This window comes from Trichechus manatus, unplaced genomic scaffold (assembly GCF_000243295.1).
Source record: "Trichechus manatus latirostris isolate Lorelei unplaced genomic scaffold, TriManLat1.0 scaffold00146, whole genome shotgun sequence".
Taxonomy (NCBI): domain Eukaryota; kingdom Metazoa; phylum Chordata; class Mammalia; order Sirenia; family Trichechidae; genus Trichechus; species Trichechus manatus.
Genome location: NW_004444082.1, coordinates 5,213,719 through 5,232,537, shown reverse-complemented (window position 1 = coordinate 5,232,537; position 18,819 = coordinate 5,213,719). Strand labels below are relative to the sequence as shown.

The window sequence follows — 18,819 nt, the reverse complement described above, 5'->3', positions numbered from 1 at the left end:
CGGCACATAGGGAAATCACATCAGATTACAAAATGGTAGACAATCATACAATACTGGGAATCATGACCTAGTCAAGTTGACAGATATTTTGGGGGGACACAATTCAATCCATGACTGAAGCCAAAATGAGCGGTGGGGATGTGTTTTGAGAACATTCAGCACTGTCTTGTAAGGCATCTGCCTTGGGTGATGCCCCAGGGAACCCCTAGATGTCACCCCATGCAGTATCTCAAACAAAATCTCTTCAGGAATGTTGTTGTTGTTAGGTGCCATTGAGTCAGTTCCAATTCATAGCGACCCTATGTATGACAGAATGAAACATTGCCCTGTCCTGCACCATCCTCACAGTCGTTTTTCTTCTTGAGCCTGTTGTTGCAGCCACTGTGTCAATACATCTCATTGAGGTTCTTCCTCTTTTTTGCTGGACGTCTACTTTACAAAGCATGATGTCCTTCTCCAGGGATTGATCCCTCCTGGTAACATGTCCAAAGTATGTGAAAAATAGTCTCACCATCCTTGCTTCTAAGGAACATTCTGGTTGTACTTCTTCCAAGACAGATTTGTTCGTTCTTTTGACAGTCTGTGGTATATTCAATATTCTTCACCAACACCACAATTCAAAGGCGTCAGTTCTTTTTCAGTCTTCCTTATTCATTGTCCAGCTTTCGCATGCATATGAGGCAACTGAAAACACCATGACTTGGGTCAGGCATACCTTAGTCTTGCAGGTGACATCTTTGCTTTTTAACACTTTTTTTTTTTTAAGATTAAGGCACTGTTTTTCAACTTTTATTAACTAAATTTCATCTATAAAGCAAGATAATTTATAACTTTATCTCGACTCAAGGTTTTTTTTGACAGCAGTTGAATTTTTACATAAAAAACTGCAAAATTTCAACTTATGAACAAATAAAACATTCAGACACAAGTTTATACTTGAAAAATTTTAGCAACTATGTCAACAAATAAAGAATGATTGCATATCAATTTATGTTAATCCTGTGGTCCACAGTACATTTTCCATTTGAAACATTTTTAATCACTCTTCTGTCTGGCATGGGCAGCTTCTAATGGGAATTGGTATACAGTCTGTTCTTAATGAAGACAACACTAGGCAGATGTTGCCTGATGCCTGGTTAATGCTGAATGTGACAAAACCAGTGAGACACATTAAGGTATTTCTCCTTTTCTTGAACTGTCAGGTCAACCTTGGAGGCTTTTTTCATTTTGAAATGAGGTAAGGTGTGCCACGTCATCTTTCTAAATTCAAAACACTACTAAAATATACTGAACTGTAAAGTGATGAAGTCCATAGTATAACAGGATATCTGCTAAGGTAAAGTTATAGCCTGTAAGGTAGACTTTATCTTCAAGATATAAATTAAGATCCTTCAACAGAGTGCGGGCATCGTCTTTACTGGTATATCCATCTACTCGATTTCTAACCACTGCTGAATGACTGTTTTTTCTTCTGGAGTGCTCCCAAGCAAATATTCTTTGTTGGCTTGCTTGACTAGATGAGCTGCTATCTTAGTCAATCCTGTCAGACTTGAACCATTGTTTGTCTGAAGAACTGGAATCTGGTGCTCCCCCTGGGCACTGTATTTATTTTCTTTACTCAGCCCCAGGGACTTCTCAAGCAGCATCAACTCTGTGGCTGCCACCATCTTCCAGCACGAGCTCCTCACTTTTTAACACTTTTAAGAAGTCTTTTGTAGCAGATAAGCCCAATGCAATACGTCATTTGATTTCTTGACTGCTGCTTCCATGGGTGTTGATTATGGATCCAAGTAAAATGAAATCCTTGACAACTTCAATCTGTGGTCTTTGATCTTCATCAGTAAGTGCTTCAAGTCCTCTTCACTTTCAGCAAGCAATGCAGTTTGTTAATGAGTCTTCCTCCAATCCTGATGCTAAGCTCTCCTCCATATAGTCCAGCTTTTTGTATTTCTTGCTCAGCCTACAGACTGAATAATTATAACCAGGCATAGCTGGATTAATCTCCTCAAATGCGGGTAAAAGGGATGAAGGGATAATAGTGTTACTGAGGAGTGTGACTTAGTAGACAAAGATGGAGTAATCTCTTCATGTGGCAATAAGAGGGCTGGCTCTGGACAGGAGTGATTCAGTGGAACTTAGGGACTAGGTGTCCCCAGATTCCTAATTATCTGCCCATATGTCCTATCCCAAGTTTCAGGGTCCCATTTCTTCCCAATCAGTGCCCTCACTTCACACACCATTCGAGGTTGGGAATTCAATTAACATTGTAATTCAGCCACTCTTATGATAGGACTTTGTGTTTGGTTTTCGGCATTATCAGCTCTATTGCTACAAGAAATAAGGCTTTCTTTAAGGGCTGAAGAGACAACTTTGGGGTCTTTTATGTGACGCTTGAGCTGTGATTCTGAAGCACTGAGCTCATGTCTTTCTTTCACCACTTTGTCTAGCAAAAGTAGTACCAACCAACTTCCCTATACTTCTTATTCTGACAAAGTTGCAGAAAAGTATCAAACGTGCAATCACCCAGGGCCTAATTTCTCACAAATAGTTGATCTATTGGTGGTTATATTTTGCATATTAATATTGCCACCTTACACCATGGATTAACCATGCCTTCTTTGCTACTGGAGGCAGAATCATCAGTGTCTTTAAGACTAGTCAGAATTGAAGCGAATTTAGAAAACTCATTCTTACAATTGTGTTTCTCTATAAGCACTCTCAGTACCAAATGTCTTAGGCTGGGTTCTCTAGAGAAGCAAAACCAGTGAAGTGTATGTATATGTGTCTATATATATGTAGAGAGAGAGAGAGAGAGAGAGAGAAGGAGGGAGATTTATCTCAGAGAAGACATGGCTCATGTGGTTGTAGAGACTAGCAAGTCCCAAGTCCGTGGGACAGGTGTCAGGCTGGAGGCTTATTCCGACTCACATAGCCACAGGTCAGATGGGAGACTCACTGGCTCAAGGGCTGTGGATGCTGATGAATCCAAGACCAGTAGGTAAGATGGCAGGTTGCTGACTCACAGGCTGCGGAGGCCTATGAATTCCAAGATCAGCAAATCAGACTGCAGACCTCTGACTCACAGACTGTGGAGGATGACGAATCCCAAGATCGGCAGGCAGCTGGCTCAAGTTCTAAGAATCGGAGGTCAGATGATGACAAGCTGCATTCAGGATCCAGAGCAAGCAAGCGAGCTTTTCAGAACATTCATATATATGGGATGCAGACTACAGACCCAAGGAAACTCCCCTTACAACTGATTGACTGATCACATTAGATCACATCATGAAAGATCACTACATCATTACATAACTGCCAAACCAGTGAGAATCATGGCCCAGCCAAGATGGCACACACTATTAACCATCCCACAACTCGAATAATGGGCAAAAGACTTGAGTAGACATTTCTCCAGAAAATATATACAAATGGCCAATAAGCACATGAAAAGATGCTGAACATCATTACGTATTAAGGAAATGCAAATCCAAACCACAATGTGGTACTATTTCAAACCCACTAGGATAGCTGTTATTTCCAAAAAGAAAAGCAAGCATTGGAGGGGATGTGAAGAAATTTGAACCCTCATTCATTGTTTGTGGGAATATATAATGGAAAACAGTTTGGTGGTTCCTCAAAAAGTCAAAAATAGAATCACCATATGACTCAGAAATTCCACTCCTGCATAAGTACCAAAAAACTTGAAAGCACATACTGAAATAGGCACATGTACAATGTCATGGATTGGATTGTATCAAAAAAAAATGTGTCAACTTCGCTAGGTCATGATTCCCAGTATTGTGTAATTGTCCTTCATTTTGTGATCTGATATAATTATCCTCTATTTTGTGGTATGTGTTATAAATTCTAATCCTCTATATGTTAATGAGGCAGGATTAGTGTAGGCCGTATCTTGAGTCACACCTCTTACTAAAAGGCATGACTCAAGTCACAACACCTTACTCAAGTCACACCATTGCTCAAGTCACCACATTACTTAAGTCACAGCCTTACTCAAGTCACATCCTTATTTGAATCACATTTTTTGTTTTACAAGAGGTAAAAGGAGAGAGAAGCAAGCAGAGAGGGGAAGGATCTCACTACCACCAAGAAAGATGAGCCAGGAGTGGAGTGCGTCCTTTGAACCCAGGGTCACTGCTCTGAGAGCCTCCTAGACCCCGGGGAGGTTTGATGCCAAGACATATGGAGATCTCCAAATAATGCCAGACCTATAGATGTTGAAACGAGACAAGGACCTTACCCTAGAGCCGACGGAGTGAGAAAGCCTTCCCCTAGAGCTAGCGCCCTGAGTTCAGACTTCTAGCCTTGTAATCTGTGAGAGAATAAATTTCTGTTTGTTAAAGCCATCCACTTGTGATATTTCTGTTATAGCAGCACTAGATAACTAAGTCATACACCAATGTTCACTGTAGCATTATTCATCATAGTCATAAAGTTGAAACAACCCAAGTATCTATCAACAGGTGAATATGTAAACAAAATGTGATAAATCTATATACTGGAATATTATTTAGCCATAAAAAGAAATGAAGTTCTGATACATGCTGTGAAATGGATGAATCTTGAAAACATTGTGCTAAGTGAATAAGCCAAACACAAAAGGACAAATATTGCATGATTCTATTTATATACCTAAAATAGTCAAATTCATAGAGAAAGAAAGCAGATTAGATGTTGCCATGGATGGGTGAGTGGGCAAGGGGAAGTTATTACATAATGGGTACAGAATTTCTGTTTGGCATAATGAAAGAGCCTTGAAAATAGCAGTGTTGCTCGTAGAACATTGTGAATGTAATTAATTCCACTGAATTCCACAGTTAAAATGGCAAATTTATATATATATATATATATACACATATATATATAGTACCACAATAAAGAAAAACGTATCAACAGAGAGTACAGAAGTGTGGAAAACTGACTGGTCGTGGGAGATAAATTCTGACTCATTTCTTACATTTCTCTTAGAAGTTAAAATGTGTTCAGGCAAGGGAAATAGACTGTTAATTTAAAACATTCATAGAATATAAGCATCTTCTTATGAACCCTAAATGTGATATCAGACAAGTTTAGGGCACATTTAATAGTTAAATGGAAAGGAACTTCCAAACATCCTCAATTTATTCACCAACAATGACAGTTCTGAATAAAGGATACTTTCTACATGGTGCAGCATTGTCCTTTGGACAAAACGCCTTTATTGTAAGGCGTGTTCTGCACATGTGGCATCGAGCCCCAACTACAGTGAATTGGCAAGCAGTTAAGTACCATTTGTGCCAAAAAGACTTCAAAGTCATGAGGCAGAGCCCGGGGGACCCAATGCAAAGTTTCTCCAAGCTTAAAACAGCAATGTAGTGTGAAACCTGTTGGATTTCTATATTCTCATATAAAAAAAGTCTATGGGTTTGGCATGGAAACATGTTTAAAGCATGAGTAAGAAACTAATGAAAAAAGACGGTTGAACATTGGCAGTGTTTCTTGTGTGATGCAATGCAGGCAGGGAAAAGGGATTGGAAGCCAAAGTAGCAAAAACGCATGTGTAAAGGCAGTATTCTATTCATATGGATGCAATGCCGTACGAAATAGAAATCGTCTTGCTGGAAAGATCATTTTAAGATAGTTTCAATCTAGTTCCAGCAGAGGTATTTGTCTAACATCGAGAAACTTTCACAAAAATGTCTGGAAACATAAAGGTTGCTTTCTGAGGTTGTCTGACCTCCCTTGCCTTTTTGACACGTGTCCTTGCTTTATTTCATGCATAAAAAATCATTTCTGTTCCCTCTTGCCAGCAATTAAATTTTAGGCCTTTACTTTAGGCACCATAGAATTTTAGATTTGAAAGGGATTTTGGCATCATCTACCAGAGGTTCTCAAGCTTGCTTGTCGACCCAAACATTCTAAAATATAGGCCACACTCCTGGTGGTAAGGATGAATAACCCTCCCTCTGTCACCCTCACTCCAGTAATTCAGGGATAATGGAGCAAGGGACACACATTCTTCAGGTAACTCTCCGAATGATGGGGGTGGAAGATGAGAGCAGACGAGATGGATGTAGTTTGACAAAGCAACCCCGGGAGATTCTGCTTTGCCCTTTAGAGGGGACCTCTGTTCTCTCTTTGAGAGTCACTGGATCCACAGACTCCCCATTCTAAACCTGGACAATTATAAAAACAAAGCTAGTGAAGGCTGTTGAAGTCATGCCTACCAAAAGCATTGATTCCTATGTTCTGTTACCTTCCCAAACAAGCCTGCACATCACCTTCCCTTCATTCACATCCTTCTTGGTGTGGAAAGCAGTTATGGTCATTTCTGTGCAGAGTATTTCTTTGTAATGTAAGAGAGTGGCATGCAGCCTATGTGAGTTTGCAGGGGTACCCTGTACAACACCAGTGGACAAATGTATGTTGTGCAGAAACCAGCCCACACTTGTGAGTGTGCTGTGTGGCCCTCTTCCCCTTTCTTCGATCACATTACCAAGGTGAAAGGAAAGTATTTTTTATGTTGAACAACCTGCTATTGTTGGTGGAATATAATACAATATTTACACACCCTCCTACCACCTTTCCTAAAACCTCCAAACCTGTGCCAAATATTACCACTCCTCAAGAGACCCAGTTCAGACTGAGAAGGGTGGTGTTTCTACTTGTGTAGTCTTGTTTTCCAGCACCGTCAGTAGGGTGCTATAAAAACAGTTGTGACCCTGGCATAAACCAGGTTCGTGCTGTACTTTATAATAATAGTGATGGTAGTAGTAGCAGTAGTGCAAGCAGCCAGAATTTCTTTGAGCGGCTGTTTTATGCTGCATTCTGTAGTATTGCTTTAGATACTTCATTGTCTCAGTCTAGTCATTAGCAACAGAGTGATGGAATTAATAGTAGACAATTAACAGTTTTCAAGACATCTGGTTTCTAATTCTAGATATTTTCTTAAATGTAGTAAGTGACCTTGAGCAAGTCATGTCTGGGACTTTTTTGATATAAGAGGGCAGGGGACTGGGATGGAGGTAGGAGGGGATCTTTTTCAGCTCCAAAATGATTCTGATTGAAATAAACCCCAAACCTTAAAATAAATGAGGAAATATGCTGGCGTTGTTTGCCTACACAGGAGCAGCTTTATTACTTACAACTCAAGGTTAACAGTATAAATTCCAGTAATAATCAGTCAGGGGACTAAAAGGAATCTTAAATGCGAGGATTAGGGAAGTGATTCCAGAGAGAATTAAGTGTGGCTGAGAGTTATTTCATCTTGTGTGTCCTTTTTAATGCAGTCCAGTAACTGGGAGAGTCACAAACTGTTTAGAAGATCAAGAAGCTTTCTTTAATAGCTTAATATGAAGAAAACTCAAGGATGAGTGACACAGGTTTACTTTCATTCAGACAAGTCAGTTTTTGACAATGACATTATATTATCAGATTATGTAAACATTATTCATAAAGGAAATCAATATAAAAACTCCCATTGTATCTTTGTAATGAAGCAGTTGCAAGATAGTACTAGTCAGAGTTGAGAATTACTAGAAGGTATAATAATTATACCGAATGTCAGGAGTTTTATTATGTAGTTAAATTTTGTTTCAGGCATATTGCCGGTGTAACATGATGTACATTTCTTACTAATATGGTGTAAAGAATGTTGGAAAAATATGTAACAGATATCTGGACGTTATCTCTGTCTTTGTAGAAAGATATTTTATATTTGACGACAAACTCACTTCAGCGGCCTCTTGCTCAATATTCTAAATTTGGAAAGTGTTTCTCATCCTGTCTTCCACCTTCATATCAAAAGGACTGAGGTCATCTGAGCAGCCTTCAGCCTGGAAATGCCTGAGGTAGTGTTCCCGGGAAAGTGAAAGTGATGCCAGTGTGTGCAAGAAGGAAAGTAGCTTGAAGAGAGTCTTTCCCATCCCAATGTCCAGGGACTCTGCCTCTTATAGCTTGCCTTCATGGAAAGGAAAAACTTTGAAGTTCAAACAGACCTGAACTTTGAGACTGCCAGTTGTTTAATCTCTTGAAGCTCTGACTTCTTCATCCTACAATTGTTGAATAATACCTACCTCACGAAATCAGTAAGTTGTTACAACAGTGTGTATGTAAAGTGCCTGGCATCTAATAGGATTCAGTCACGGTTTGTTGTCTTATCCCTGGAAGGCTTCATGACTCTGTGAAGAAATATGAAGGGATGCTCAGGCCCTAATTTATATAGTAGGGCTGGGTTAATAATTACAATAGTATGACATATACGTATGAGTCGGAATTGACTTGATAGCATAAAGGGAGAAAGAGTCCCTAGGTGGTACAAATGGCTAACTGGTTAACACTCTTGGCTGCTGACTGAAAGTGTGGAGATTCAAGCCCACCCAGAGACACCTCGGAAGAAAGACCTGGAGATTTACTTCTGAAAAATCAACCATTGAAAACCCTACGGAGCACATTTCTATTCTGACACACATGGAGTCACCATGAATTGGCATGGACTCAACAGCAACTAGTTTTATATATATATACATTCACATACATATATATACACACACACAACTGGACCAATAAGCAACATCATGATAAACAGAAAAAATATTGACGTTGTTACTGATTTCATTTTGCTTGGATCCACAGTCAATGCCCATGAAAGCAGCAGTCAGGAAATAAAATGACATATTGCATTGGGTAAATCTGTTGCAGAAGACCTTTTTAAAGTGTTAAAAAGTAAGGATGTCACTTAGAGGACTAAGGTGCTCCCGACCCAAGCCATGCTATTTTCAATTACCTCATATGCATGCCAAAGCTGGACAATGAATAAGGAAGACTGAAGAAGAATTGATGTATTTGAATTATGGTGTTGATGAAGAGCATTGAATACACCATGGACTGCCAGAAGAACAAACAAATCTGCCTTGCAAGAAGTACAGCCAGAATGCTCCTTAGAAGCGAGGATGGCAAGACTTTGTCTCAAGTACTTTGGACTTGTTATCTTGAGGGACCAGTCCCTGGAGAAGGACATCATGCTTGGTAAAGTAGAGGGTCGGCAAAAAAAAGAGGAAGACCCTCAACGAGATGGATTAACACAGTGGCTGCAACAGTGGGCTCAAACATAGCAAGGGTTATAAGATGGCAGGACTGGGCAATGTTTCATCCTGTTTTACATAGGGTCGCTATGAGTCGGAACCAACTTGATGGCACCTAACAACAACACATATATATATAACTATACATGTAATAGTATATAAAATATAAAAATCTGTTCAGCACTTAATATTATCAGGTGCTAATTAATTCAATACTCCCAACAACACTACAAGGTAGGTTCTGTTATTATCCCTATTTTAAAGGTAAGAAACATGAAGTGTGAATAATTCAGTGTTCACCCAAGTCCCATGATAGAAGTGAGAGTTGGAGGCTGAACTCATACTCTGAATCCCTCTATTGCACTGCTTTCCTCCTGCAGGGAAAGACGATGAACTCACTTTTTAAAAGCAGGAAAAATAAGGAGTACAGAGGAATGTTGGCCAGGGCCAAGAATATGCTTTCAAAGGGAAACTTCAGTTTTGGGGAAAAGTAAAATAGTGAGTTCTCTAGACTAAAGGACTGGCAAATACATTTTTGTAAGCAGAGTCCTGAGTCTCCACACTGAGAAAAGAGAGTATGTTTTCCCTGAACCTGAGGAAAGAAACATGTCTTCAGAGAGCAGAGAAGCTCAAGGAACCTGGTTTAAGCCTGAGGGTGGAAATAGATTGAAGCAGTACAGTGGATCTTAAAGCAAAGTGCTATGAGGGGATGTCTTTACAACTTGCTTGGTTTGTGTACATTTGTACTGTAGAGTCTCTCATTCTTGTGGTAAAAATAGTCATAGATGTGTTATCCTCTACTCTGATCACAAATAAAAATCCCCTGGGGAGCTTTGTAAATGTTCTGCCATCTTAAGCTCCACCCCGAAGAGATCCCAAAGTGACATCAGAGTGGTATCTAGTTGGTCTAGGGTAGGGCCCAAGTGGTGATCCTCTAAAAACCCCCGGTGACTCCAACTAGAGAGGAGAGAGGCTGGAGGTGGTGCCTTGGGCTGGAAAGTACCAAAGGAGAAGAGAACATGGAAAAGAAGTGAATCCAGGGGCAGATTATTCAATAGGCAAGGTAAGCACCATGCTTACCTTGCTTACCACATCATCTGTAGTGAACAATTTCACATTTTTTCACCACATAAAAGACTCTGCTTCTAGGTATGGCTGATATCTGTGTCTTTCCCAACCCCACAGCACCTTCGGACAGAACCAAAGCCTCTTCAAATTTACAGTCCCTGACAGGGGCAGATTACCCAGTGAGCACGGTAAGCACAGGCTTACTTGTGTGTATTTCCTAATCTGTAGTGAACAATTTCACATGGATTTTACCACATCTTTGATGATCTGGTAAGCAAGATAAGCACTGTGCTTACCTTGCCTATTGGATAAACCACCCCTGAATGAATCCCATAATGTCAGACTGTGGTTGTTCTCTTTGTACCCCCACTGTAGCACCTTGAATGCCTAGTTACCTGGAGCAGAGTTTTCTAAGCCCTCCTTTGTCCCTGGTGTGCTGAGTTCATCATTATGGCCATGTCTTCATGCAAGCATACACCTGGTGTTGCCACATCCTGCCAAGCAGAGCCACCTTTGTCCATCCTGGGCTGAACTTTCTCATGAAGCAAGTCTGCCAACATGTGCCACAAGTCAGCTCTAAAGGAAATGCTTCCCCCATCTCTGATTCTCCAGAATGAAACCAGGCTCCTAAGCCTGATGACATGTGCTCCTCAGAGTAATCAGTGTAGGGCACACACTCCCCAGAGGTGGGAAGGAGGCTGCCAGGAGGAAGAGGCAGGCCCCCAGCCTGGACATCCATTCATTCAGTGTTTTCAAACTTTGGTGTACATAGAACCTACCTGAAGTGTTGATTTAAAACATGCTTACTGCCGAGCCACACCTACACTTGGGAATCCAGAATTTCCAGAGCTGTTGTTATTGTTAATTGCTGTCAAGTTGGCTTCAACTCACAGTGACCTTATGTATGTGGAGTGAAACATTGCCCTGTCCAGCACCATCTTCAAGATTGTGGTATTTTGAGACCTTATTTTTTTGGCTATTTGGTCAATCCATCTCATTGAGAGTTTCCCTTGTTTTTGCTAACCCTCTACTTTACCAGCCATGACGTCCTTTTCTAGAGATTGGTCTTCCCTGATGATGTGTCCAAAGAAAGCAAGGAGGAGTCTTACCATCCTCACCTCTGTATTTCTTTTAAAACTGATTTGTTCATTCTTCTGAAAGTCCATGGTCAATATTCTTTGCCAACAGCACAATTTGAATGTATCTTCTATCTTCCTTTTACACTGTCCAGCTTTTGCATGCATGTGAGGCAATTGAAAAGACCATGAATTGGGTCAGGTGCACCTTAGTCATCAAAGTGATGTATTTACTTTTTAACTCTTTAAAGAGATCTTCTGCAGCAGATTTGCCCAATGCACTATGTCATTTAGTTTCTTGACTTCTGCTTCCATGAACATTGATTGCTGATTCAAGTAGAATAAAATCATTGATAAGTTCAATTTCTTCTCCATTTATCATGATGTTTATCAGTCTAGTTGTGACGATTTTTGTTTTCTTCATGTTCAGTCATAATCCATACTGAAGTCTGTAGTCTTTGACTTCCATCAGTACGTGCTTCAATTCGTCTTCATTTTTAGAAAGCAATGTGTGAAGTCAGTTCAACGGAGAAAGGATAGTATTTTCAACAAACGGTACTGGAAAAAAGTGAACCTAGACACAGACCTCATACCTTACACAAAAGTCAATTCAAAATGAATCAAACCTAGGTGTAAAATATAAAACTTGTAGAAGAAAACGTGGGAGAAAATCTGCATGACCTTGGTTTGGTGATTAATTTTAGATACAGCATCAAAAGTATGATCTATAAGAGAAAATTGGTAAATTGGGCTTTATTGAAATTAAGAGCATCTGCTCTACAAATAACACTGTTAAGAGAATGAAAGATAATCCACAGACTTGAAGAAAATATTTGCAAAACATACACTTGGTAAAGGACTTGTATCCAAAATATGCAAAGAATTCTTAAAACTCAATAATAAGAAACAAATCCAATTAAGAAAAGAGTCAAAAGATACAAACAGAAACCTCACCAAGGAAGATATGCAGGAAGAAAATAAGCATATGAAAGGTGCTCAACATCATTTGTCGTTGTCGTTAGGTGCCATCATAGCGACCCTGTGTACAAAACAAAAAAAACCACCTGGTCCTGTACCATCCTCAAAAGCGTTGTTATGCTTGAGCCCATTGTTGCAGCCACTGTGGTAATCCATGTTGTTACAGGTCTTCCTCTTTTTTGCTGAACCTCTGCTTTACCAAACATGATGGCCTTCTCCAGGGACTGGTCCCTCCTGATAACATGTTCAAAGTACGTGAGACAAAGTCTCACCATCCTTGCTTCTAAGGAACATTCTGGCTGTACTTCTTCCCAGACAGATTTGTTCGTTCTTCTGGCAGTGCATGGTATATTCAGTATACTTCACCAATACCATAATGAAAATGCATCAATTCTTCTTCAGTCTTCCTTATTCATTGTCCAGCTTTCCCATGCATGTGAAGCAATTGAAAAGACTGTGGTTTGGGTCAGGCACACCTTAGTCGTCAAAGTGACTTCTTTGTTTTTCAACACTTTAAAGAGATCTTTTGCAGCAGATTTGCCCAAAGCAATATGCCCTTTGATTTCTTGACTGCTGCTTCCAATGGGCGTTGATCATAGATCCAAGCAAAATGAAATCCTTGACTTCAATCTTTTCTCTGTTTATCATGACCTTGCTTATTGGTTCAGTTGTGTGTGTGTACGTATATATGTATGTGTATATATATATATATATGTATATGTATATATACATATATGTGGTGAAACCCATGTGAAATTGTGCACTACAGGTTAGTAACTAAACATAAGTAAGTCTGTGTGTACCTTGCTTATTGAGTAATCTGTCCCTGATAGTGTCAGTCCTCTCACTTTGTTCTTATATGATATTCTAGGAGATACAAAACTGTAGGACAGTAAACCAATCAGTGGTTGCCGGAGGTTATGGGGGTGGGAGGGATTGAATAGATGAAGCACAAGAATTTCTTTAGGGTGGTGAAACTATTCTGTATGATGCTGTAATAGTGGATACCTGACACTATGCATTTGTTAAAACTCAGCTAAGGTTCACTATGCTGAATTTCACAGCGTAGTGAACCTTAATGAATGAAAATTAAAAAAAAAAAAAAAAAAAAAGCAACCAGTTGGGAGATCCCAGGGTGGAATTAACTTGTGACAAAAGAATCTAGCTGTATTACAAATGTATGATATAACCTCACTGAAAGGGGAGGAGGAAAAAGGCGCTAACCTAAGTAACTTTGAAGACGAATGAAGGCTGTAAGAACTAAGGACAAAAGTACATAAACACTGTGCTCTAGTTGATAAAGTTTTTTTTCCCATCAGGGTACAGGTTAAAAATTCTGAAACCAGTATACACATATATGAGTGTCTTAGTCATCTAGTGCTGCTATAACAGAAATACCACAAGTGGATGGCTTTAACAAAGAGAAATTCATTCTCTCACAGTCTAGTAGGTTACAAGTTCAAATTCAGGTTGCCGGCTCCAGGGGAAGGCTTTCTCTCTCTGTCAACTCTGGAGGAATGTCCTTGTGATGCATCAGTCTTCTCTTGGTCTGGGAGCATCTCAGCGCAGGAACCTCAGGTCCAAAGGATGCGCTTTGCTCCTGGCACTGCTTTCTTGGTGGTATGAGGTTCCCATGTGTCTCTGCTCACTTCTCTCTTTTATGTCTCAAAAGAGATTGGCTTAAGACACTATCTAATCTTGTAGACTTCATCAGTATAACTGCCGCTAATCCATCTTATTATATCATAGTTATACAGTTTACAACACATGAGGAAATCACATCAGATTACAAAATGGTGCACAGTCATACAATACTGGGAATTATGACCCAGCCAAGTTGACAGATATTTTTAGTGGACACAATTCAATCCATGACAACTAGGATGAAACAAATAATAGCTGGTGGATATGGGAGCTGGTTTGTCACTGTTGGAGTGAGAGGTTACAGATAAGCAAGGGAGAGGCTAGAATGGACCATGTGATGCCAGATTAGAGTTGAAGACCTCAGTGTGAACTATGGTTAGTTTAATAGATACAGACAGTTACATATAGAAATATTTATATGTAGTGTATATAACCGGGTTAGTGTACACACATGTATTTCCTTGCTCTGTCAGCTGAGAGGGCCTAGAAATAATGACACCCCAATAGCAAAGAGCACACTTAGTACCCAGATCTTGGTTTCTAATGCCATTCTCCAATAAAAGGAATCATGTCTCCTTGGACAAATGGCTGATTGTAGGGCTTGACGAGGAGTATAGAAAATGAACGTGGAGCATCTTGTAGTACCAGAAAATAAGGAAGTGTTCAAGAAACAAAGAGATGTGGTTTCTCAAAGGGACACACACTAACCAACAGAAATAGCTCCCAGTGGTCAAAGCGGGAACAATTTGAGGAACAAAAATAAAGTAGTATTGGATTAAAATCCAAATTAGAAAATATTTACCCATGAGTCTATACTGATAAAAACAAATCATTGAGTAAATAAATAAATGGGGAAGAATAAGCAATTTTCCTATACAGAAAAATTCCAAATACTTCATGTTGATACTGCATTATCAAGAAGGTGGGACATAACTCCTCACTCTTTGAGTATGGGCTATGCATAGTGACTTCCTTCTAAAGAATAGAGTATAAAAACAAACTCATTGCTATCTAGTCAATTTCAACTCATAGTGACCCTACAGGACAGGGTAGAACTGCCCCATAGGGTTTCCAAGGAGCGTCTGGTAGATTTGAACTGCCGACCTTTTGGTTAGCAGCCAAGCTCTTAACCACTGCACCACCAGGGCTCTAAAGAATACACTATGGAAAGGAGGAAAACAGTGACTTTACAATGGGGAAACCTAACATACTCTATCTCAGCCAGGTGATCAACATCGTCAGTGATAAGTAATGTTGATAGCAGGTGTCCTTGATATGATGTGTTGAAAATGGCACTTTACCTCTGTAGTCAGTCGTCCTCCCCAAAATCTACAGTTCCTCTCTAACCATGAGAAAAAAATCAGACAAACTCAAACTGAGAGGCATTCTACGAAATACCTGACCAGTAGGCCTCAACACTGTCAAGGTCATCAAAAACAAGAAAGGCTGAGAAACTGTCACAGCCTGGAGGAGCCTAAGGAGACATGACGAAAGGTGATACAGTGCCCTGGATAGGATCCTGGAGTGGAAGAAGGACATGAGGTAAAAACTAAAGAGATCAGAATAAAGTACAGACTTTAGTTAATAATAACTTACTAATATGCATTCATTAGTTGTAACCAATGTACCATATTAATGTAAGATGTTAACAATAAAGAAAATGGGTGTGAGGTATACAAAAATTCTTTATATTTTCTTTGCAACTTTCCTGTAAGTCTAAAATTATTCTAAAATTTAAAAATTATTTTAAAATTACCTAGGAACTTTTTTATGTCAAATACATATAGATAATCTTCTTTATTTTTCATGGTTGCTTAATATTCTGTAATATATATGGATATGACATAACTTAGTCACTTTTCCCATCCATTGTCATTTAGACTCTTAACAGCTTTGTACTATCCATACCCAATAAACATATTTAAGTATACATGTATGCACACATGTGAGTATTTGTCTATATCTAAACAAACATGAAACAAAAGGAGCTTTGAAGAGCTCTGATAGAGAAAGCTGCGGACGGGGAGCAAAGGCTCTGAAAATACTGAGGTTTTGTAGGCCTTTATGTCACCTTTATGTTGCTTTCGTTTTTGTTACATTTTTTCCCACAAATTAATACATGAAACTTTCTACTTCTCTAAATTATCCCCTGCTTCTGAATTCCTAGAATAGTTTGCGTTTTTTTTTTTTTTAATGCAATGAAATAGTAGCCAGCAATTAAAATCAACTATATCTATTATATCTATGACATAAATGCATAAGAATTATGCGATATGACCATTTATATGAGGTTAAATTCATATAAAAATATTATGCATTATTTATGAATGCATACATAGGTAGCAGAAGTGAGTGCACGTTCTGTGGGATGATACACATTTACCTCGGGATAGTGTTCGGTGAGGAAGGGCAAGAATGGGCAAAAGTGAGTACACGTTCTGTGGGATGATACACATTTACCTCAGGGTAGCGTTCGGTGAGGAAAGGCGAGAACGGGCAAAAGAGTAATGAGCTATGCTTTAGCTATGCCACTAACTTTTATATATTTTTCTTAAGTGTGAGAGCAGAATCAGATGTGGCAGAATGCCATATGTATGTGTATATATATATATACATATATGTATACATATTTGTGTCTGTTATATAAGTTTTCTTTTTACATCCAATTTGAAAAATGTAAAATCCTGTTACTGATAATGTAGTTTAGTTCTGTCCTTTCCATTTGGCAGATTATTGTGGGACTCTTTTTCCCTCTGATTCTTCAAAGATTGACTTTACCTTGCCTGTATTTGTACCTTTTGATTGCACCTAAATTTACCCCCCCCCTTTTTTTCTTTAATACTTTATTCTTTTAGAATTGTATTACTTCAGTTTAAGCAAGGTCATAAGAACAATAAAAACTAGCTCAAGGAAAAAGAATTTATTCCCTCAAATGTTCATTCACCAAAATAGTACACAGCTTTGCACCTGTCTTTTGTTTCCCCATTCACTAGATAAGAGATGGGGCTTTAGTGTAGCTCCATCATGATGTGAAAAAAAAATACAGGGCTCAATGGCTATAAGGAGTGTTTCTCTTAAATACTTTTGTTGCTGAAGAGACAGTTTTTAAATTTATCATAGCTATGACAGGAATAAAAAGGCAGTTTCAGGTACTTTTTGTTTTGTTAGAAGGAATCTCCAAAATATGCAATAAGAAAGTCAGTCATAAATACAACAAAAATTTCCTGTTTATTCAAAATTAAACAATTTAAAAGCTCAGTTCTTTTTAAATAAAAAGACAAAAATACTAAGACATAAGTTAATAGACACTTTTTTTCTCCAAAAAGAGAATTTCTTAGGCATTTCAGAGGGCTGTACAAATTCTTACAGCCTGTAAACCTGTACATAGGCAGTACCATATCATGGAATTGATGTTCCTAATGATGGGTGCAAGATCATGAAATATCTTAAATACTTTTTGAATCTTGAAAAAAATAGATCATATTCAAAAAATTTAATATTAAGATATATTACATTTATTTTAAAATAGTAGCCTATGTAATACCTAAGAAGTTTACAGATTTCAGTCTAGCTTACTCCCAAAATTTTGTTCATTGAGCCACTCAGTTATTATTTGGGAATATAAATTTCAGCTTCCCAGTTTAATTTATGACAGTTGGTTTAATCCAAAGTATCAGGCCTCTAAGTTTTGTACTCTCTTCTAGAAACCTGGGAAGGAGGCATTGCTGAGCAGCTTAGTGCTCCCTAGCCTGTGCACACCGAATACAAAAGTGCGAAGGGAAGCATTGATAATATCTAGCAGGAATTGTGGTGAGCCTGGCTTCTGCTAGCATGCCCTTTAATCACCAGGCTCATTCCTTCTTATTTACGCTTGAGAGCTGATTCCACTAAGCTGTTGGGACGCCACCAGATCCTGGCCTGGTTCCTTCTACACTTTCCAGGGCCTGGGTCTCAACAGGAAGGAACCAGTTCTTTGGTGTGCTAGCATTATTTTGAAGTGCTAAATCAGTGGGCTTTTCTTCCAAATAGCTGTCAAACACCCTAAAGTCACAAAGCATAATAGGAAATATGTTTTAATATTTCCTCAGGATAGTTCCAATCATCTCTCCCCCAAAAAAGGAACTTTAATCACTGCCATTGGTTATACTGTTAATTTTAAGACCATCGATTATATTGGGAAGAAAAGTTCAGATGCAACTGGAGAAAAATGTTTAATTAGAGATGGGTAAGCCACTAGTAAGAGACAATTGACAATATTATAAAAGGAACATCTGGATACTCTAAGTCAATGCTATTCAAAGTAGTGGATCAGAGCTGATCCACAAGCTGTATGAAACAGGTTTATAACAACGCAAATACAAAAATTGGGAGAAAGCATTTAAAAAGTACATAGCAAATTAACATTGTTGTAACATTCAAGCATGTGATAATGCTTCTGTTGGTTACTTTTTATTGTATTTTACAAATGTATCAGTACATAATGAATAAGAAATTTTTAGAAAAGAGATTCTCATAGATAGCTGGAGAAGCACATTTTAGAAGGTGATGGGACTGATTTGTTGTTAAATCTATTTTCATTATAAAATGTGCAGCTTTGGTTTCCTTTAACAAAAACTGATCATTAGTACTATTGCATTCTTAATATATAACTTAAATCACTTCTGAATTTACAAATAATATGAAGAAAGCAGAAAAAGCAAAGAATAATTTTCCTGTTGTACTTTGGTAAGAGTTGAAGAAAGATGAAAATGTGGAAGGAGATAAAAGAGGATGTGTGTTTACAAGGAGTATAAGTTCTAAATGGTGAGAGAAGTAGAAAGAATATGCTCTGGTACATCCAATGAAAAAGATGGTGATGGAGACATAGGCTTAATATTTCCTAATACCAGCAACCTGGAATACTTTCAGTTTATATCTGAGGGGAAATGAGGTAAGGAGAGAAGATGAGACAGAATCCAGTTATTCATTAT

General features: G+C 38.6%; 1 protein-coding gene and 1 pseudogene across 1 annotated transcript in view; one reads left to right on the top strand and one right to left on the bottom strand.

Annotated features, from left to right (window-relative positions):
- PIEZO2 (piezo type mechanosensitive ion channel component 2) overlaps window positions 1–18,819 on the top strand; it is a 680,804-nt gene that overhangs the window by 497,416 nt on the left and 164,569 nt on the right. The window lies entirely within an intron of this gene.
- LOC101345915 (eukaryotic translation elongation factor 1 epsilon-1-like) lies at window positions 1,068–1,667 on the bottom strand (annotated as a pseudogene).